Below are 15,111 nucleotides of genomic sequence, written 5' to 3'. Positions count from 1 at the left end.
GAGAAGGTTCTAATGATAATCCCAAGAGGATTCTGACGATAATCCTGAAAGAATTCTGAGAGAATTCGATTGAAAATTTCGAGAGGATTCTGATGAGAATCCCAAGAGGATTCTGACGAGAATCTTGAGAGGATTCTGATGAGAATCCTGAAAGAATTCTGATGAAAATCCTTAGAGGATTTGTATGAGAATCGCTAGAGGATTCGTATGAGAATCCCGAGAGGATTCGTATGAGAATCCCGAGAGTTTGGATTCTTATGAGAGTCTGGATTCTTATGAGAATCCCGAGAGGGTTCTGGAGAGATTCCCCAGAGGATTCAGATGAAAATCCTGAAAAGATTCTGATGAGAATCCCGAAAGGATTTGGATGAGAATCCCAAGAGGATTCTAAAGAGAGTCCCGAGAGGATTCTGACGACAATCCTGTGAGGATTCTGATGAGAATCCTGAGAGGGTTCTGGTGAGAATCCTTAGAAGATTCGTATGAGAATGCTGAGAGGATTTTGATGAGAATTCCGAGAGGATTCTGATGAGAGTCCCGTGAAGATTCTGAGAATCCTAAGAGGATTCTAAAAAGATTCCCGATGGGATTCAGATGTGATTCTTGATACTTTCATCATCTTTAATGAAAATCCCAAGAGAATTCTGATGAGAATCCCGAAAAGATTCTGATGAGAATCAAAAAAGGATTCTGATGATAATCCCGAGAGAATTCTGATGAGAATCCTGAGAGGATTCTGATGAGAATCCCAAGAGGTTTCTGATGAGAATCCTGAGATGATTCTGATGAGAATCCTGAGAGAATTTTGATGAGAATCTGGAGAGGATTCTGATGGGAATCCTGAGAGGTTTCTGATGGAAATCCGGAAAATATTTTGTTGAGAACCCGGAGAAGATTCTGACGACTATCCTGAGAGGATTCTGACGAAAATTCTGAGAGGGTTTTGAAGGTAATCCTTAGAGAATTCTGTTGAGAGACCCGAGAGGATTGTGATGAGAATCCTGAGAGGATTCTGAAAAGTTTCCCGAGAGGATTCTGATGAAAATCCCGAGAGAATTCTGTTGAAAATCGTGAGACGATTCTGATGAAAATCCCAAGAGAATTCTGATGAGAATCCTGACAGGATTCTGATGAGGATCTAAAGAATTCTAAAGAGAATCCCGAGAGGATTCTGATGGGAATTCCGAAAGGATTCTGATGAGAATTCCGAAAGGATTTTGATGAGAATCCCGAGAGGATTCTAATGAGAATCCCGAGAGGATTCTGATGAGAGTTCCGAGAGGATTCTGAATAGAATTCCTAGAGGATTCTGAATAGAATTCCTAGAGGATTCTTATGAGAATCCCCAAAAGATTCTGATGAGAATCCCGAAAGGATTTGGATGAGAATCCCGAGAGGATTTTAATGAGAATCCTGATGGGAATCCTGAGAGGATTCTGATAAGAATCCCGAAAAGATTTTGATGAGAATCCCGAGAGGATTCTGATGAGAGTTTCGAGAGGATTCTGATGAGAATCATGGGTGGTTTCTGATAAGAATCCTGAGAAGATTCTGATGAGAATCCTTGGAGGATTTTTATAAGAATCCTTAGAGGATTCTGCTAAAAATGCTTAGATGATTCAGATGAGAATCCCTAGAGGATTCTGATGAGAATCCTGAGTGGGGCCTGATGAGAATCCTGAGAGGATTCTGATAAGAATCCCGAGACAATTCTGATGAGAAATCTAAGAGGATTCTGATGAGAATCCTGAGAGGATTCCGAAGAAAATCATGAGAGGATTCTAATGAGAATGCTTAGATGATTCAGATGAGAATCCCGAGAAGATTCTCATGAGAATCCTGAAAAGTTTTTGATGTGAATTTTGAGACGATTGTGAAGATCCAACTTTAAAAGTTTCAATTTGCTGAAACAGGATTATTTGATGTTTCGAATAATGGGTGTTTTATAATGGTAAAGTTCGATCTTGTTGAATCAGAAACGAGGTTCTTTAAATGGTCACTTGTTTTCAAAATGACGAGAAAGGCTTGCAGTGGTTATCTTTTGTTGAATACATAAGAATTTTGATGACACATTATGGAAATCAACATATGATTTGGGCTGATTCTCTAGGATCGCATACTAAGACTTCCGGTCTCCTGTTTGTGAACACGTTCAATCCCAAGTAACACGCGAAACATCTTTCAATGTGATGCATTCTAAAAATGGTTTCAAACATGTATCAATAAAAGCATCTGTAACTAAGGTAGTTCTAGTTCCGTTGCATATTAATATCAAAAGCTCATATAGTTTCATTGCCGTTCCAATAAACTTGCATTTCTCCCCTTGTTTGAAGTATAACCTAATGGAAACAACGATATTTGCTGCAAATGTTCTCTGCAAACAGCAATAAAGTCAAGTTTATCAAGATGTATTCAGTAACTTTTCAAACAAACTCTTGCAACTTCTTCCAAAATGCCTATTTTAATGTTATGTTACAAATTACTTTCAATTAAAGCATCCGCAACTTGAGTTTATTGCATTCAAGTTCAGTTTCAATGCCCACTACTCAAGAAGATTCATCCCAGTTGCTCGAAAGTTGCACTTAACTACGTGTTTGACAGCTAATCGTTTGTTTGTTTCAATCCAGTTGCAATATAGTTGAGTTTCACATTACGCAACAGTTTGTCTGTTAAAATGATGTTTCTCATATGTTGCGCGAAAGTTTTTGCAATAACTGTAGTGTATTTGAGGTGTGGCCTAATTTTGCCAGAGATGAGCTTGTTTACCGAAGGGTGCAGTAAAGTAACAAACAACAAGCCTTCATAAACAGGTAATGTAGTCGCTTATATAGTGGATTGGCGAAGCAATTGTTCGAAGAGCTGGTAGAGTAGTGAGTAGAGGAGAAGATTTATGATCTTGAGGTCGAAAGTTCGATTCCCGTTTGTATTTTTGTTTTGATTTTTTTTTTTCTTAAGTATTTTGCAACAAATAAGCAATTTCACTTTAACATAAATATGTTGCAAACAGACTCTGCCTCTTGCGCTTTTTGCGTTGCAATTCAGTGCAATTGTAAGTTATAATCTCAACAATTGACAACTCAAATTTGTTTCAAGAGATATTTTTTTCTTGAGTTGAAACAAACTGTGCTGCTTGGGATGGTGACTATTGTGATCAAAAATGCTCCACATGATCTCGCAATACTTGATACATACTATATTTATGTACTTTCACATAAATGCATTCGAAATTTATTGAAATCTTACCATTGATCACTGTTGGAATAGTAGGTGTACACTACATTTCCGGCCGTGTATCCCAATTGGCCACCTGCATTTAAAACTAATCCTTTTCACAAAACTGGCAAATATTGAGAATTGATCAATTGAATCAAAAGAGTGCATAAATGTCATCCACGCCATTCACGGGTTATTAAAGGTTGTATTTTTTCCAACACAAGCAAGATCCAAATGCGCATCAGTTGTTGTTGTTGTTTGGTGAGGGGAACTTTAACCCGAGGGTCATTCGTCCCTTGTATGCGCATCAGTGAAAATCAGCCTCTTTTAGAGGAGAATTTCAGGAATTAAGGAGAGCAAATAGGATTCAACACAAAGGATATATTCATTATCGTTTATGAACAGGGAGTGACAATTATTCGTGAACAAAACAAAAGAGATTTAAAAATGCAAAACCAAAAAAAAAAAGTTCAGTCTGTCAAGGCGAAAAGCAGAAAAGAACTTAAAATTGCTTATTTCATAATAATGATTGATAGAATAACCATTCTATCAAGTAAAAATGTTAACCAACATTGGTAACGAATCGACAAACATTTTAGTTTAAATTCAACAAAAATATTTGCTAAATATGTTCGTCAAGATTGACGTTTAATTTGGTTGAACAGCCAAACTATTTCTTTACGTGTACAAAACATTGTTATATCTCTGTAAAATGCGACTGAAAATAAGCACTGCTTCATAAGCAGCCACTTTGAACCCTCTTCCCCTACTCACCAGCCAGCATGCACCCAAACGAAGATGCGTCTGAGTTTACTGCCGGCTTGGGCAATATAAAGCCAAAATATTTGCAGTCTTGCGCCATGTCACTCCGAGGATCCACCGTTTGGGTGTACGTACAAAGTTTCGCTTGGATTTCGAGGTTACGAGTATCATCTCACTTGGATAACGTCTCCGCTGGGTGGCTCTGAATCTTGAGACCATCCGGGGGCAGGAAGATGCGATATGCGAGAAACGGCGACGACGGTGCGGTGGTCGACCATTAGCCCGATGCAATTTGGTTTATACTTTCGTCACTGATGTTTCTGCTTTCATGTTTCCATGTTTGTTTGGTGCTTGAACCGATTTTAATGATCGGATGTTTTCTTTTAAGCTCTGGGATTTTTCGACAGCCAACATCGATGGAAAAGGTATGAACGATGGGTTACAAATTAATGCTCTCCGTGTGATGCTTACTTTGAACGTGGAATTTGAAGGAATGGGCATTTGCAATGAGAAAAATATTACCCTTCAGAGAAGGACTTAAATTTGAGATCACTGATACTAAAAGTCGATCATTTATAATCGACTATTAGCGAGTTTTAAACTAACGGAGTTTTCAAATTTGCAATCGCACACTTGTCCCATATTAATTATAATCGTGTCTTACTTCCAAAAAAAAAACAGAATTGAATTTAAGGTCACATAAAACGCTTTACCCAACATCTAGCTATTTACGGATCGCACCATTTTGCAAGCTATAAACCGAAGCGTGTTACCGTTAAGTGCAATTAAGATTGGCGGATGGAAGTTCCTCATTTTCGCACATTGACGAATTGCCAGAAGGTGTCGGGATAGCTACAATCCCACTTTAAGATAGTTTTTTTTTCCGCAACTCATTCCACACCACCGTGGAATATCAGACTAGGAGAAATACCAAAAAATCTCTCAAACAGCCGGATCCACCCGATCCAGACAAACAAATTTAATTAAGTAATAAAATCGAACATCTACACACTTGATTACGACCAATTTCCCCGGGTGACCCGACGTACGGGGTCTCGCATCCGAAGTAATGGGAGAAATTTAACGACTGATATACATCGCCCTGGCCACACCATGAGTTCGATCACTGATTTTTGAACCATCATCTTATGATCGAACAGCATACAAGCCGACGAGCCAAGCGGATGGCGTATTGATTGTGCGCCCACCCGTTAATGACGTTGCAATGCCAAAGCACGAAGAAAGAAATTAAGAAAGAATTTCCGAAATCACAACGTTCATTGTGGAGGCGCACAATCTGAAGGTGTTGGCGCATAACTGCATTTGTACGAGTTTGCTAGTTCAAGTGATTTACTTAGACGTGTCGTAGATGTTCAAGAAAATAAAATGAGTTTCTTATTAATTCCCACCTTGTCGTTCTTCCGTCTTTCCGCTCCGGGACAATGAACCTCAATTAGATGAAAGTAAAAATCGACCATAGGCTAGAACTTTTGTTCAAACTTTATAGCACCCGACTCGGACATTCACTCTGATACGCACTTGTCGATTCGATTCTGAAAGTCTATAAATGACGACCGACGCACTCCTTCTTAACATAGTCATAAAACCACTCACATGGGCAACATGGATCAATTCTGACCGACGGAGCGTTCTGCGCCCGCGGCCAACCCACCTGTAACACAATGGTCGAGCTTCATAGAAAAGGGTGATTAAAACTATCAAAAAGGATTTTAAGATTTTAAAAACATCATATTTATAAGTTACCTATGATCTTAAATAAAAAATGTTCTGCAAAATGGCTGAAGCCAGAAATGTAAATATTAAATCATAATAAATACATTTGAAAATCTTCATCCACTTTAAATCATTATTTTGATCAAACGGGACGGACCTGGTGTAGTGGTTAGAACACTCACCTCTCACGCCGAGGACATGGGATCGAATCCCATCCCCCGACATAAAAAGTTATAGTGACGACTTCCTTCGGAAGGGAAGTAAAGCCGTTGGTCCCGAGATGAACTAGCCCAGGGCTAAAAATCTCGTTAATAAAGTCAAATCAATCAATCATCAAACGGGAGGAAATGCAAACAAAATTTGAGTTTTCAATTAAATTTGATCCGATTTCTAATAAAATCATGTAAAAAAATGGACATCTAAAAAATGCTACATAATATGTGAATTTTCGCCTCTGAAACAATTTAAACACAAAACGGCGTATCAAAATTGAATATTTCTTCAATAAAGGCGATGAAACAAGTTTTGTCCAAACTTTACATCTTCCCAACCATTATGCAATGCATGCACGGAGCAACATAAAACAGTTAATAAAAAAAAGCAACGAGAGATATTACCTTAATTAGTTGTCCGTTGTTTTGCTTTTCTCGGTTTGATTGATTCTCCCTGTATCGATGTAGGTATTCACAAGAAAAACCGTTCACTGCGTTCTTCAGGTGCTATAAGAAACCGCCGTCGGCTGAAACGCGAGACTTGTACGAGAAAACCTCCAACAATCGATTTCAACGCACCTATGGATGACGAACTTGTTTTCTGATCAGCGGTATCTGCCGCGGGTTCTATTTCTCCCAATTCAAATCAACTGGACATAATCCAAACACCGAATTCACAGTTCTATCTTCTGAATATCTGTCGTTGGTCACAGTCCCCGGCCTCACTTGGGGGTATTTCGGTTTGTGGATTCTTTTTGGGCTAGCTTACCATACATATATCACCCGAATCGGCAGTTTCACTTTTCTTCAGTTAGTCTTAATGTTTTATTTTCCCCAATTCTTTCACACGCACTCCTCCATTCAGTAGAGCAAAACAGACAATGCTTCAGTCGCGGCTGGTTGTCTCGGTTGCCACTTGACGAAATCTGCCTATTCTTGACTGTAAAGAAAGAGAGAGAAGAAAAATTGACATGAGTACCGGAACTAATGGTTGTCTGGTAAAAAAGAAGCTATTTTTCAAGCTGGCAAACGCTACTCATCAGGGGTGACAAATCTCGCGCAATCCAGTGTCGGACTTCGATTGGCACATAATGTAAGAAATAAAATCATATTGGTTAATATTACCCAGGATACAGTGAATGGTCAATGTAACCATTTTTATGCTCATTTCAAAATCACAATTAATACTAATTGCAATTCTCATTCTAAACTGGAGCACTTCTGTGTTTTTTATTATGTATTGAAGTTTTTTAAGGTGAAGATGAATCGAAATCAAATCTCAAACTTATAATAGTACAAATAAGAAAAATCAAATAACGGTGTTTATCAAAAATTTGATCGATTTTCATCCACAATTCTGTGACAGACTAATCCACCATATTTTCAGCACGAACGGCTGTCTGGTTCTCACAATTTATACTCTTGAAATTTTATAGTGCAATGACAGATTTTCATGACCACGTCCTTACGTCAACTGCGAATTGTATTAGTTAGACAGCCATAGTTGCTACACGAGAAAAAATCAAAACTCCTAAATCATGATTATGACTCCTGATCTCATGATTACAGTGTGTTTTCATCTTATGAAACTTCACCATGATTTGGACTCATGATATCATGAGTCAGATTACCGTAACGCAATCGAAGCGCTATGTTTGTGAAGCTGATTGCTCTTAATCAAGTATCAAATGCTCGAACTCATTTGCATACATTTCTGAACTATTCATAGTTCTCCCAACTCAGTCTAAGTCAACTCAATAAAAAAACAAATATGCCAGTACGAGATTTGAACCAAGAACTTTCTGGTTGCAAGCCACACATTCTACCACACAGCCACTTCGTCGTGTTGAATTATGGATAATCGATACGAATGAGGTGAAGCAAAGCGCACTGCTATGTGTGTCACTCTGGATGTTACGCTCATTGACACAACCCAGACAACCAAAATGTACGTATAACGAAATCACCTGGAGGCTCTATATGTGCAAAATTTCACTTATAAGATGTTGCGAAACGGCCTTCTACGTACAAAAGTGGAGGCGATATGCGTGCATATATTATGTGATGAATAATAACATATAATGCGAGTGTATAAATATTCTACCGCACTAACCTGCAATATTATGCGACTTAAGGTGATTATGAAACGAAGCCAAACTTTGAATTTTCAAGTGCACAAGACGAAAGTATCTGACAACAGTTCGCGTTGAAAACCAATCAAATTGCTTGCTTGCTGGTGGTGACCAATGGGATAGATTTTCTACGCGGAGCGCTGTTTGGTTCTCAAGTCTTGTGCTCTTGAAAATTTAAGGTGTGGCTTCGTTCTATAATCACCTTAACTTATGATAACAAATGATGATTTGACAGCTGCTACGAATTGATCCGACTTACTTTGTACGTGTGTACGGGACGAAAGAAAATGTACAAATGAACTCAGAAAAGAAGTGTTTTTTGCGAGGAAACTCATCAATCTGACGAGTTTATCCACGGTGTTTAGCGAGTTTGATGTAATTAGTATGAATAAACGAGTTGTAACGTGAACTTTCATGCGATTTCTGGTTGTCTGGGAACTTATGCATTTCATGACTTGTAAATCATATTTTGGGAACCATATTTTTTCGAGTAATAAACCGAAAATATTTCTGTATTTTCCACAATAACTATGAACCATAGTTCAATAAGATTGTTTTCAACTATTTCTTGTGGAATCGCTTCTAATTTTATATTTGGAAAAAAATACAACTGTCGATTTGCTTGAGGTTTTCTGGAAAAACGGATAAAAATCTGATTCGCACACCATGATTTACAAGTCATGAAATTCATAAATTGGTAAGGTCGTGATATCAGGACGACAAATCATGGTTTCTGGAGTCATTATCATGATTCTTCATAAACGTAACATCCAGAGCGACAACACAAAGCGGTGCACTTTGCTTCAATTCATTCGCATCGATCACCCATCATTCATTACGATAGATTGGTACTGTGGTAAAGTAGGTGGCTCTCAATCTGAAGGTTCTTGGTTCGAATCTTGCTCTTGCAAATTTAGTTTTTTTTTTGCATTTTATCGGGTTGACTGACAGAATTATAAATTATAAAATTTTGGATTCTGATTTCTACCCGTGCAAAGAGTCAAATGACCAATGAGAATATTAGAGAAACACCATAGAGAGAAAGTAGAATAAACTGAAGAATTCTACAAACTTAAAATTTGTTCGCGAACTCGGCATTTGAAATTGCTGAGTCAACTTGGCTTTCGAACATTTTGCTGAAAACTCAGCTAAAAAAATAATTGTAATGGACTCTTGGCCACACGTGAAACTGAAATCTCGGTTAACTCTATTTTTTAGCCATAGCTCGGCAACATTGTGTGCCGAACACATACGTTAACAATGTTTTCACCTAACTCAGTGGTATTGAATGCAGATATGGTTTTCCACTTAAGTGTACCGATATTCTTAGCATTTTGTTTGACAATTTGTCATCTTGTTTTTCTCCATACGTAAAAATGTAGTGAAAACATTGTGTACAAGATTTGTGAAATGAATCACGTTCGGAAGGAAGTTGTAGGAAGCAAATTCTTCAGTAAGTAAGCTCAATGATTTTTTTTGTTTTTGTGTTATTTTTAGTGCTCAATGTCTAATACCCGATAGCAGCTGTCGAGAAGCAAACATGGGATACATAGAAAAATCCCAGATAGACGATTAGAAACAATTCTGTAAGGTACCGTGGGGTAAGTGGATACAGAAAAATCAATAGTTAACTTCATTGTTATGTACAGCTAACGTGAATAGTTTAACTCAAACTTTTTTCTGTGGATAACAAATAAGGGACTATTATACTTCAAATCGTCATTTATTTTTATTTTTCTGATTGTTATGTATAGAGAATGAGAGACTTAAAAATTTGCGCCAAATGATCCAGTTGCCGCACCATGGTGGGGTAAGTGGATCACCATTAAAAAATCTGTTCTCGAAACAAATGTAGTATGATTATGTTTATTAAGAATGATATTACCCTCGCACTTGTTATTAGTGCTAGTAATGTTACATTTTATTACTTTAAAATTAAAATGTATCTTTATTTAATCAAAATATAATAAAAAGTATGTATATATTAGTTCATACTAATAAGAACAAAAAAAAAACATTGTAACTAGAAAAATTTGGAGAAAATTCATCCATTTATACGCATAAGTTATACAGAAGTATTGTAGGATTATTCCTAACGATATTTTCGAAAAGCACTCTTGGTTTAAAAATATTAGTAACATTTACTTTTGAATAACAAACTGAAATCCTTCTGTTTTATTTATGAATATATGTGTATCATCTGTCTAGAACAATTTATATGGTCAAATCATGTACGAGACTATGCTTTCGATTGTAAAATTAGTATATTCTGCTCTTTTACAACTCAGCTTAGATAAACCACGAAAAGTTTCGTGTGAATTTTGAAATTATTATTCTTTTTATATTTTTTTTATACCAGAAAGGTTAAAAAAAACTTTTAGGTGGATTAATTCAAATTTTCTATGGTCAATTTAACAAATTCAAGCTGGGAATGGAACAAAATAAAGGAAAACAACATTTGCGGGTATTAAAGCTTATTAAAATTCTCCTAAGCAGTCTGCCAATAAATGATACTTATTCTTGATCCACTTACCCCACCCCACTAAAAAGTAGGGGTAAGTGTACCATGTCCAATATATTTGTATTTATTCATAAAAATGACATATTTTTCATAGTGATTCATTCAATTAGAACTGAAATGCTCACCATGTGTCAAAAAAAATAATAGAATTTGATTTTAGACAGAGATACAATGGATTTTTGATTGATGGAAAACAATTTTCAAATTAATTACTTTTTGCAGCTAACAAGTTTGCTTGTGTTAGTGTACGTGTAGTACCAGTTTTGCAAAAGTATCAGTGTGAGCGTAAGAATATAACCTAAAACGAAGCAATGGTGCGAAAACATTCAACATATCCAAGTATTTAGGCTTTATATTGACACTTACCCCACTGATACACTTCCCCCACTGTACCGTATATGATTTATGAGTAGCTTCATAGATGCCGCCACTCAGAAATATAAATGAAACTAAATTAAATAACAGTTAGAACTGTTTAACCGAGATGATTGCCGAGCGCTCGGTTTTGCGGATCTCGATTTTCGAAAGCCATATATTTGGCATATTATTCTAAGTGTGTATAGAATTAATAGAAATGTTTGCTGTGAAACCCAACTCTTTTAGCGCTTTAAGGATTATTTGCTTTATGCTCTAACTAAGCAGTAAGCTGTAAAATAACAACTTGTGACACATTTACAGGGTGTTCAATAAATTCGAATACACTTTAAAAATTTGTTAAAAAGATAAAATACAAGTTTATTTTTCCTTAGTCAATTTCAATTGAAGCAATGTTTATAGAGAGCTTTTGGGCATATAAGCTGGATGCAACTCGTCCCAGATCTTGGTCCATAGTGTTCACTTGATGTTGGTCCATAGTGGTGACATGATGTTCGCTCTGCTTGACCAGCATGTACGACCATACTTTAAAGTCCAGGGGATTAAGGTCCGGGGAACTGGGAGGGCACAAAGTCTTATAGAGCTTAGTGACATTTGAACACACGTAGACTAGCATACGCTCGTCGTACACAGTTTGTTTTTGTTTTCCTCAAAGAAACTTGCACACGCTTTCCTGACTCATCAAAATGCATATGGAAATATTACCCAATATTAAAAATTTACACCCGAATTCTGGGTGTTTATCAAGACAGAGTGCATATTGTTTTCCTCTAAGGTTCACAACTACATCTACACTAGGGCAAACATACCATTGGGCGTGATAACCACTTTAGAGAATATCAGTCAAATTCTCTCGACACCACGCTTGGGCGATATTGTGGGCCGGTGCACAGTCCTGTTGAAAGACGAAGTGCTGGGACCACAACTTTCTCCAGAATCTCGGTCTTATAACACATTGCGATGATTTTCCCGTTTATCTCGATAAACACCAGTGGCAGCTTCCCACGCCTGGATACGGCCCCCCAAGCCATCACCGACGCAGTCCTTCGGAACCGTGGGATGTTTATGAGGAACGGGGGATGACGAACGTCGGCACCCACAGCCGATCATTTTGGACATTGTGCGGATGTTGCAAGACAAAGAGTTTCTCATAAGAAAACAGGAACTCCTGAACTGCCTGCCGCGAAAGGATTAGTTTGGCTCTGTCCAGCCTCTTTTACGATGTAACCTCCGTTACTCCGTTAACCTTGCGTTTCTTGTGCGGCTTGTATTCCAGGTCCTGATGGTGTGAGCAGTCCCGATCGACACATCCAGGTCAGCAGCGGTCTTCCGGATCAAGCGATTCATTTTTCGATGCACTTGATGGCTGCTGGCGTCCTCGCCGAAGCGGCTGCCTGGATCTCACACGGTCCTTGGCCAAGCCCGTCCCCCGGTACCCAGAACGGATGGTGGTATTAATGAAATTCCGCTTCACCACTTGGGGTTTCAACCGCCGGAATGTGTAACTGTGTCACTCACCTCTCGCAGACAACTTTACTACGACATCGCAGTACTCTCTCATTGTGCGCGGTAAACAAACAACAAATGACAGCAAGTCGACATCATTCGCGTCTGTTAGCCCACATACGAGGCTAAAGCTGACCCCAATACACAGAATGCACAATGGTGCGCACCTAGATAACGATGAAAAGTTGTGTTGGAACATTTTGAGCCCCTTGTACACATCCAGAGTCTATGAATGAAGAGTTGCGCGAAGAGTGAAACCAATTCTACCTATTGAACTGTCAAAGCGTCTACCGTTTTGATTCGAATCCCGGACAGCTTCAAATTCCGGACACTCTACTTTGTATGGGAAAGATTTCATTCGAAATGTTTCAAAATGTGCCGTCAAAAAGTTCTCAATTTCAAAGATGATTTTAATAAATATTTTACATAGCAATCCATGAAAATTTACCATGCTTGACGTTCTTTTAACGGATTAGTTTGTTCAAAAATTGATTTGACTATTTTAATTGTGTTTTTCAAGAGCTTTCCGGAATTCGACTCAAAGTGTCCGGAATATGAAGCAAAAGTGTGGTTGTGTCCGGAATAAAAACCATGAAGAGGCCGAACATTTATATTTAATAAAATGAATTTAAGATGTGCAATCCAAATCTTCACCCACCATTCGAAATTTAAGTGTTTGCAAGGCCTGATTACGCTAAAGTTTCATAAACAACGATTCAATTTATATGTGTTTCGATTAGGTGTACTGCATTGAAGCCTTAAGTGTCCGTAATATGAATCAAAACGGTACCTATCGTGCAGTCCAGCAAAACAGATAGGAGCTATTTTCGAACACGAAGAAGAACAATTATTCAAAGAAGTTTTTTCGCGCAACTCTCTCTATATAGACTCTGTACACATCATGTGGAATGTAAACATCACATTTGACGTTTCAAGCACTACAGTCTGATAAAGTCAAGCGATTGTCAGATTGTGCTGATGTTGTAGCCACCATCAAAACTGCTCAACACTGTGCATTGAGGCTGGCTGTTAGCTTGGACTTTTGGCTTGAGCCTTCTAATGCTGGCTACGGCAACATCGTATTGGTTGGTATAGTGCTGCCAGTCCCTTGGAAAAAGTGGTGTAAGCATGGTTGTAACATTTATGAAGTCATTATAACATATGAAATGAACGACGTTTTTTCTTCGCCTTCGATATATACTGTGATGGCAGCGAAGACAGTGTCTAGACCTCTGGATACAAAGATCATGAGTTCGGTCTCAAGTTGTGACTCGTACTTTAATTTTGGACGACAATTAGAAAAGGGCCTAAGAGGTGTTGAGCCATTTTCAAAAACGTTGCTGTTGAGCCATTTTTAGCCCGCCAACGCAAAATAACACCACTATCAGGAAGATCAATGTTTGCTCTTCCGGCTAGAGATATTGGTGAGCGTGTTCGAGTTTAATGGGGCTCAACAGCGTCTTGCAAAGCCAATGTTTACCAATGTCAATGTGCCATTTTCAAATGTTTGTCCAGAACCCTGAAAACATTAAAATTTGAACGTATATTAATAATTGAGAGTATAAAAAATATACAATAGGTGTTATATAATTTAAAAAGCATCTTCCGAATAATGTTATACAGCTACTTGTTCTATAGCAGTCGGTATGCTGCAAAATAGTTGCCAACACAGCTTGAAAATAGTAGAGTAGCATTCAATCAGAACCTGTAATTTTCCAAGTATTGCAGTGAATGATGCTGATACAAACCGATGCCAAACAATTCTGTCTCAAAACGGCTTTCGCATTGTACAATAAGATATATATTGATCGTTTATTGGGAATGATGCAATAAAATTATTACTTTCTATATTTATCGTATAGTTTTCTCTTATCGTTTTCATTTATGTCGCAATTATTTTTCAGATTCGTCTCACAGCTAACGGCTAACTGTGATATGGTGAGTGGTCAAAACACAACGCTATAATAAAATGTTTTACTAAAACATATAGATCTACGAGCATCTCCCTGCATTCCTTCAGCATAATAAAATATATTAATTTCCTTTATAATTCATAGTTCGCCATCAAAATTCAGCCCAAACATATGAACACAATTCCTTTTGACCGAACAATCATGACAGCTGTTCACAGTGCAGCGAGAGCAACACAATCAAAGGAACCGTTTTCTACGCCTGGCATCGCGCACACATTGATGCGCCCAAGCTTTTTTCTCAGTACGACGCATTGAACTTTTTTATATTCTCAATTATACGCGGTCGTTGGGAAAAAATCATAAAATTTCGTGAATTATAGGAGCTTTACGGCGTGTGATTGGAATGAAATCCTACAGTGAAGAAGTACGAAGGTTTCCCATAGTGAAAATTAGTGTCCGGCGAAGTAAGTCACATAGGATGGCGGGAAGAAACTTGTATCGTGAAGCGGTGTGGCTCAGTCGATCGCTAATTCTGTCAAATCGTGTTCGTGTATGCGATTTCAGTGAAAAATATGAATAATTAAACTGAAGTTATTCAACGAAATACAGTAGTTTGAGTGCATTTTTGGTGAACAAGTGTAATAGCTTTCACAAAATTAAACTTGGAAAATGAATCTATGTTGCATGTAAGTTTGAATATCCGCCGTAGTGGCACATTTTAAGTTTGATACGACGAATAATAG

General features: G+C 37.8%; 1 protein-coding gene across 2 annotated transcripts in view; it reads right to left on the bottom strand.

The window, feature by feature from the left end:
* The window catches only part of LOC5567150 (serine proteinase stubble), a 544,997-nt gene that overhangs the window by 515,200 nt on the left and 14,686 nt on the right, over window positions 1-15,111 (bottom strand). For both annotated transcript variants that reach the window (XM_021853116.1, XM_021853117.1), the window contains exon 2: window positions 6,327-6,861. The gene's annotated coding sequence lies outside the window, so the exon portion shown is untranslated. The remainder of the gene's footprint in view (window positions 1-6,326; window positions 6,862-15,111) is intronic.

Source organism: Aedes aegypti, chromosome 3 (assembly GCF_002204515.2).
Source record: "Aedes aegypti strain LVP_AGWG chromosome 3, AaegL5.0 Primary Assembly, whole genome shotgun sequence".
NCBI lineage: Eukaryota > Metazoa > Arthropoda > Insecta > Diptera > Culicidae > Aedes > Aedes aegypti.
Note: the sequence above shows the minus strand (reverse complement) of the source record. Positions and strands in the feature narration are given on the sequence as shown.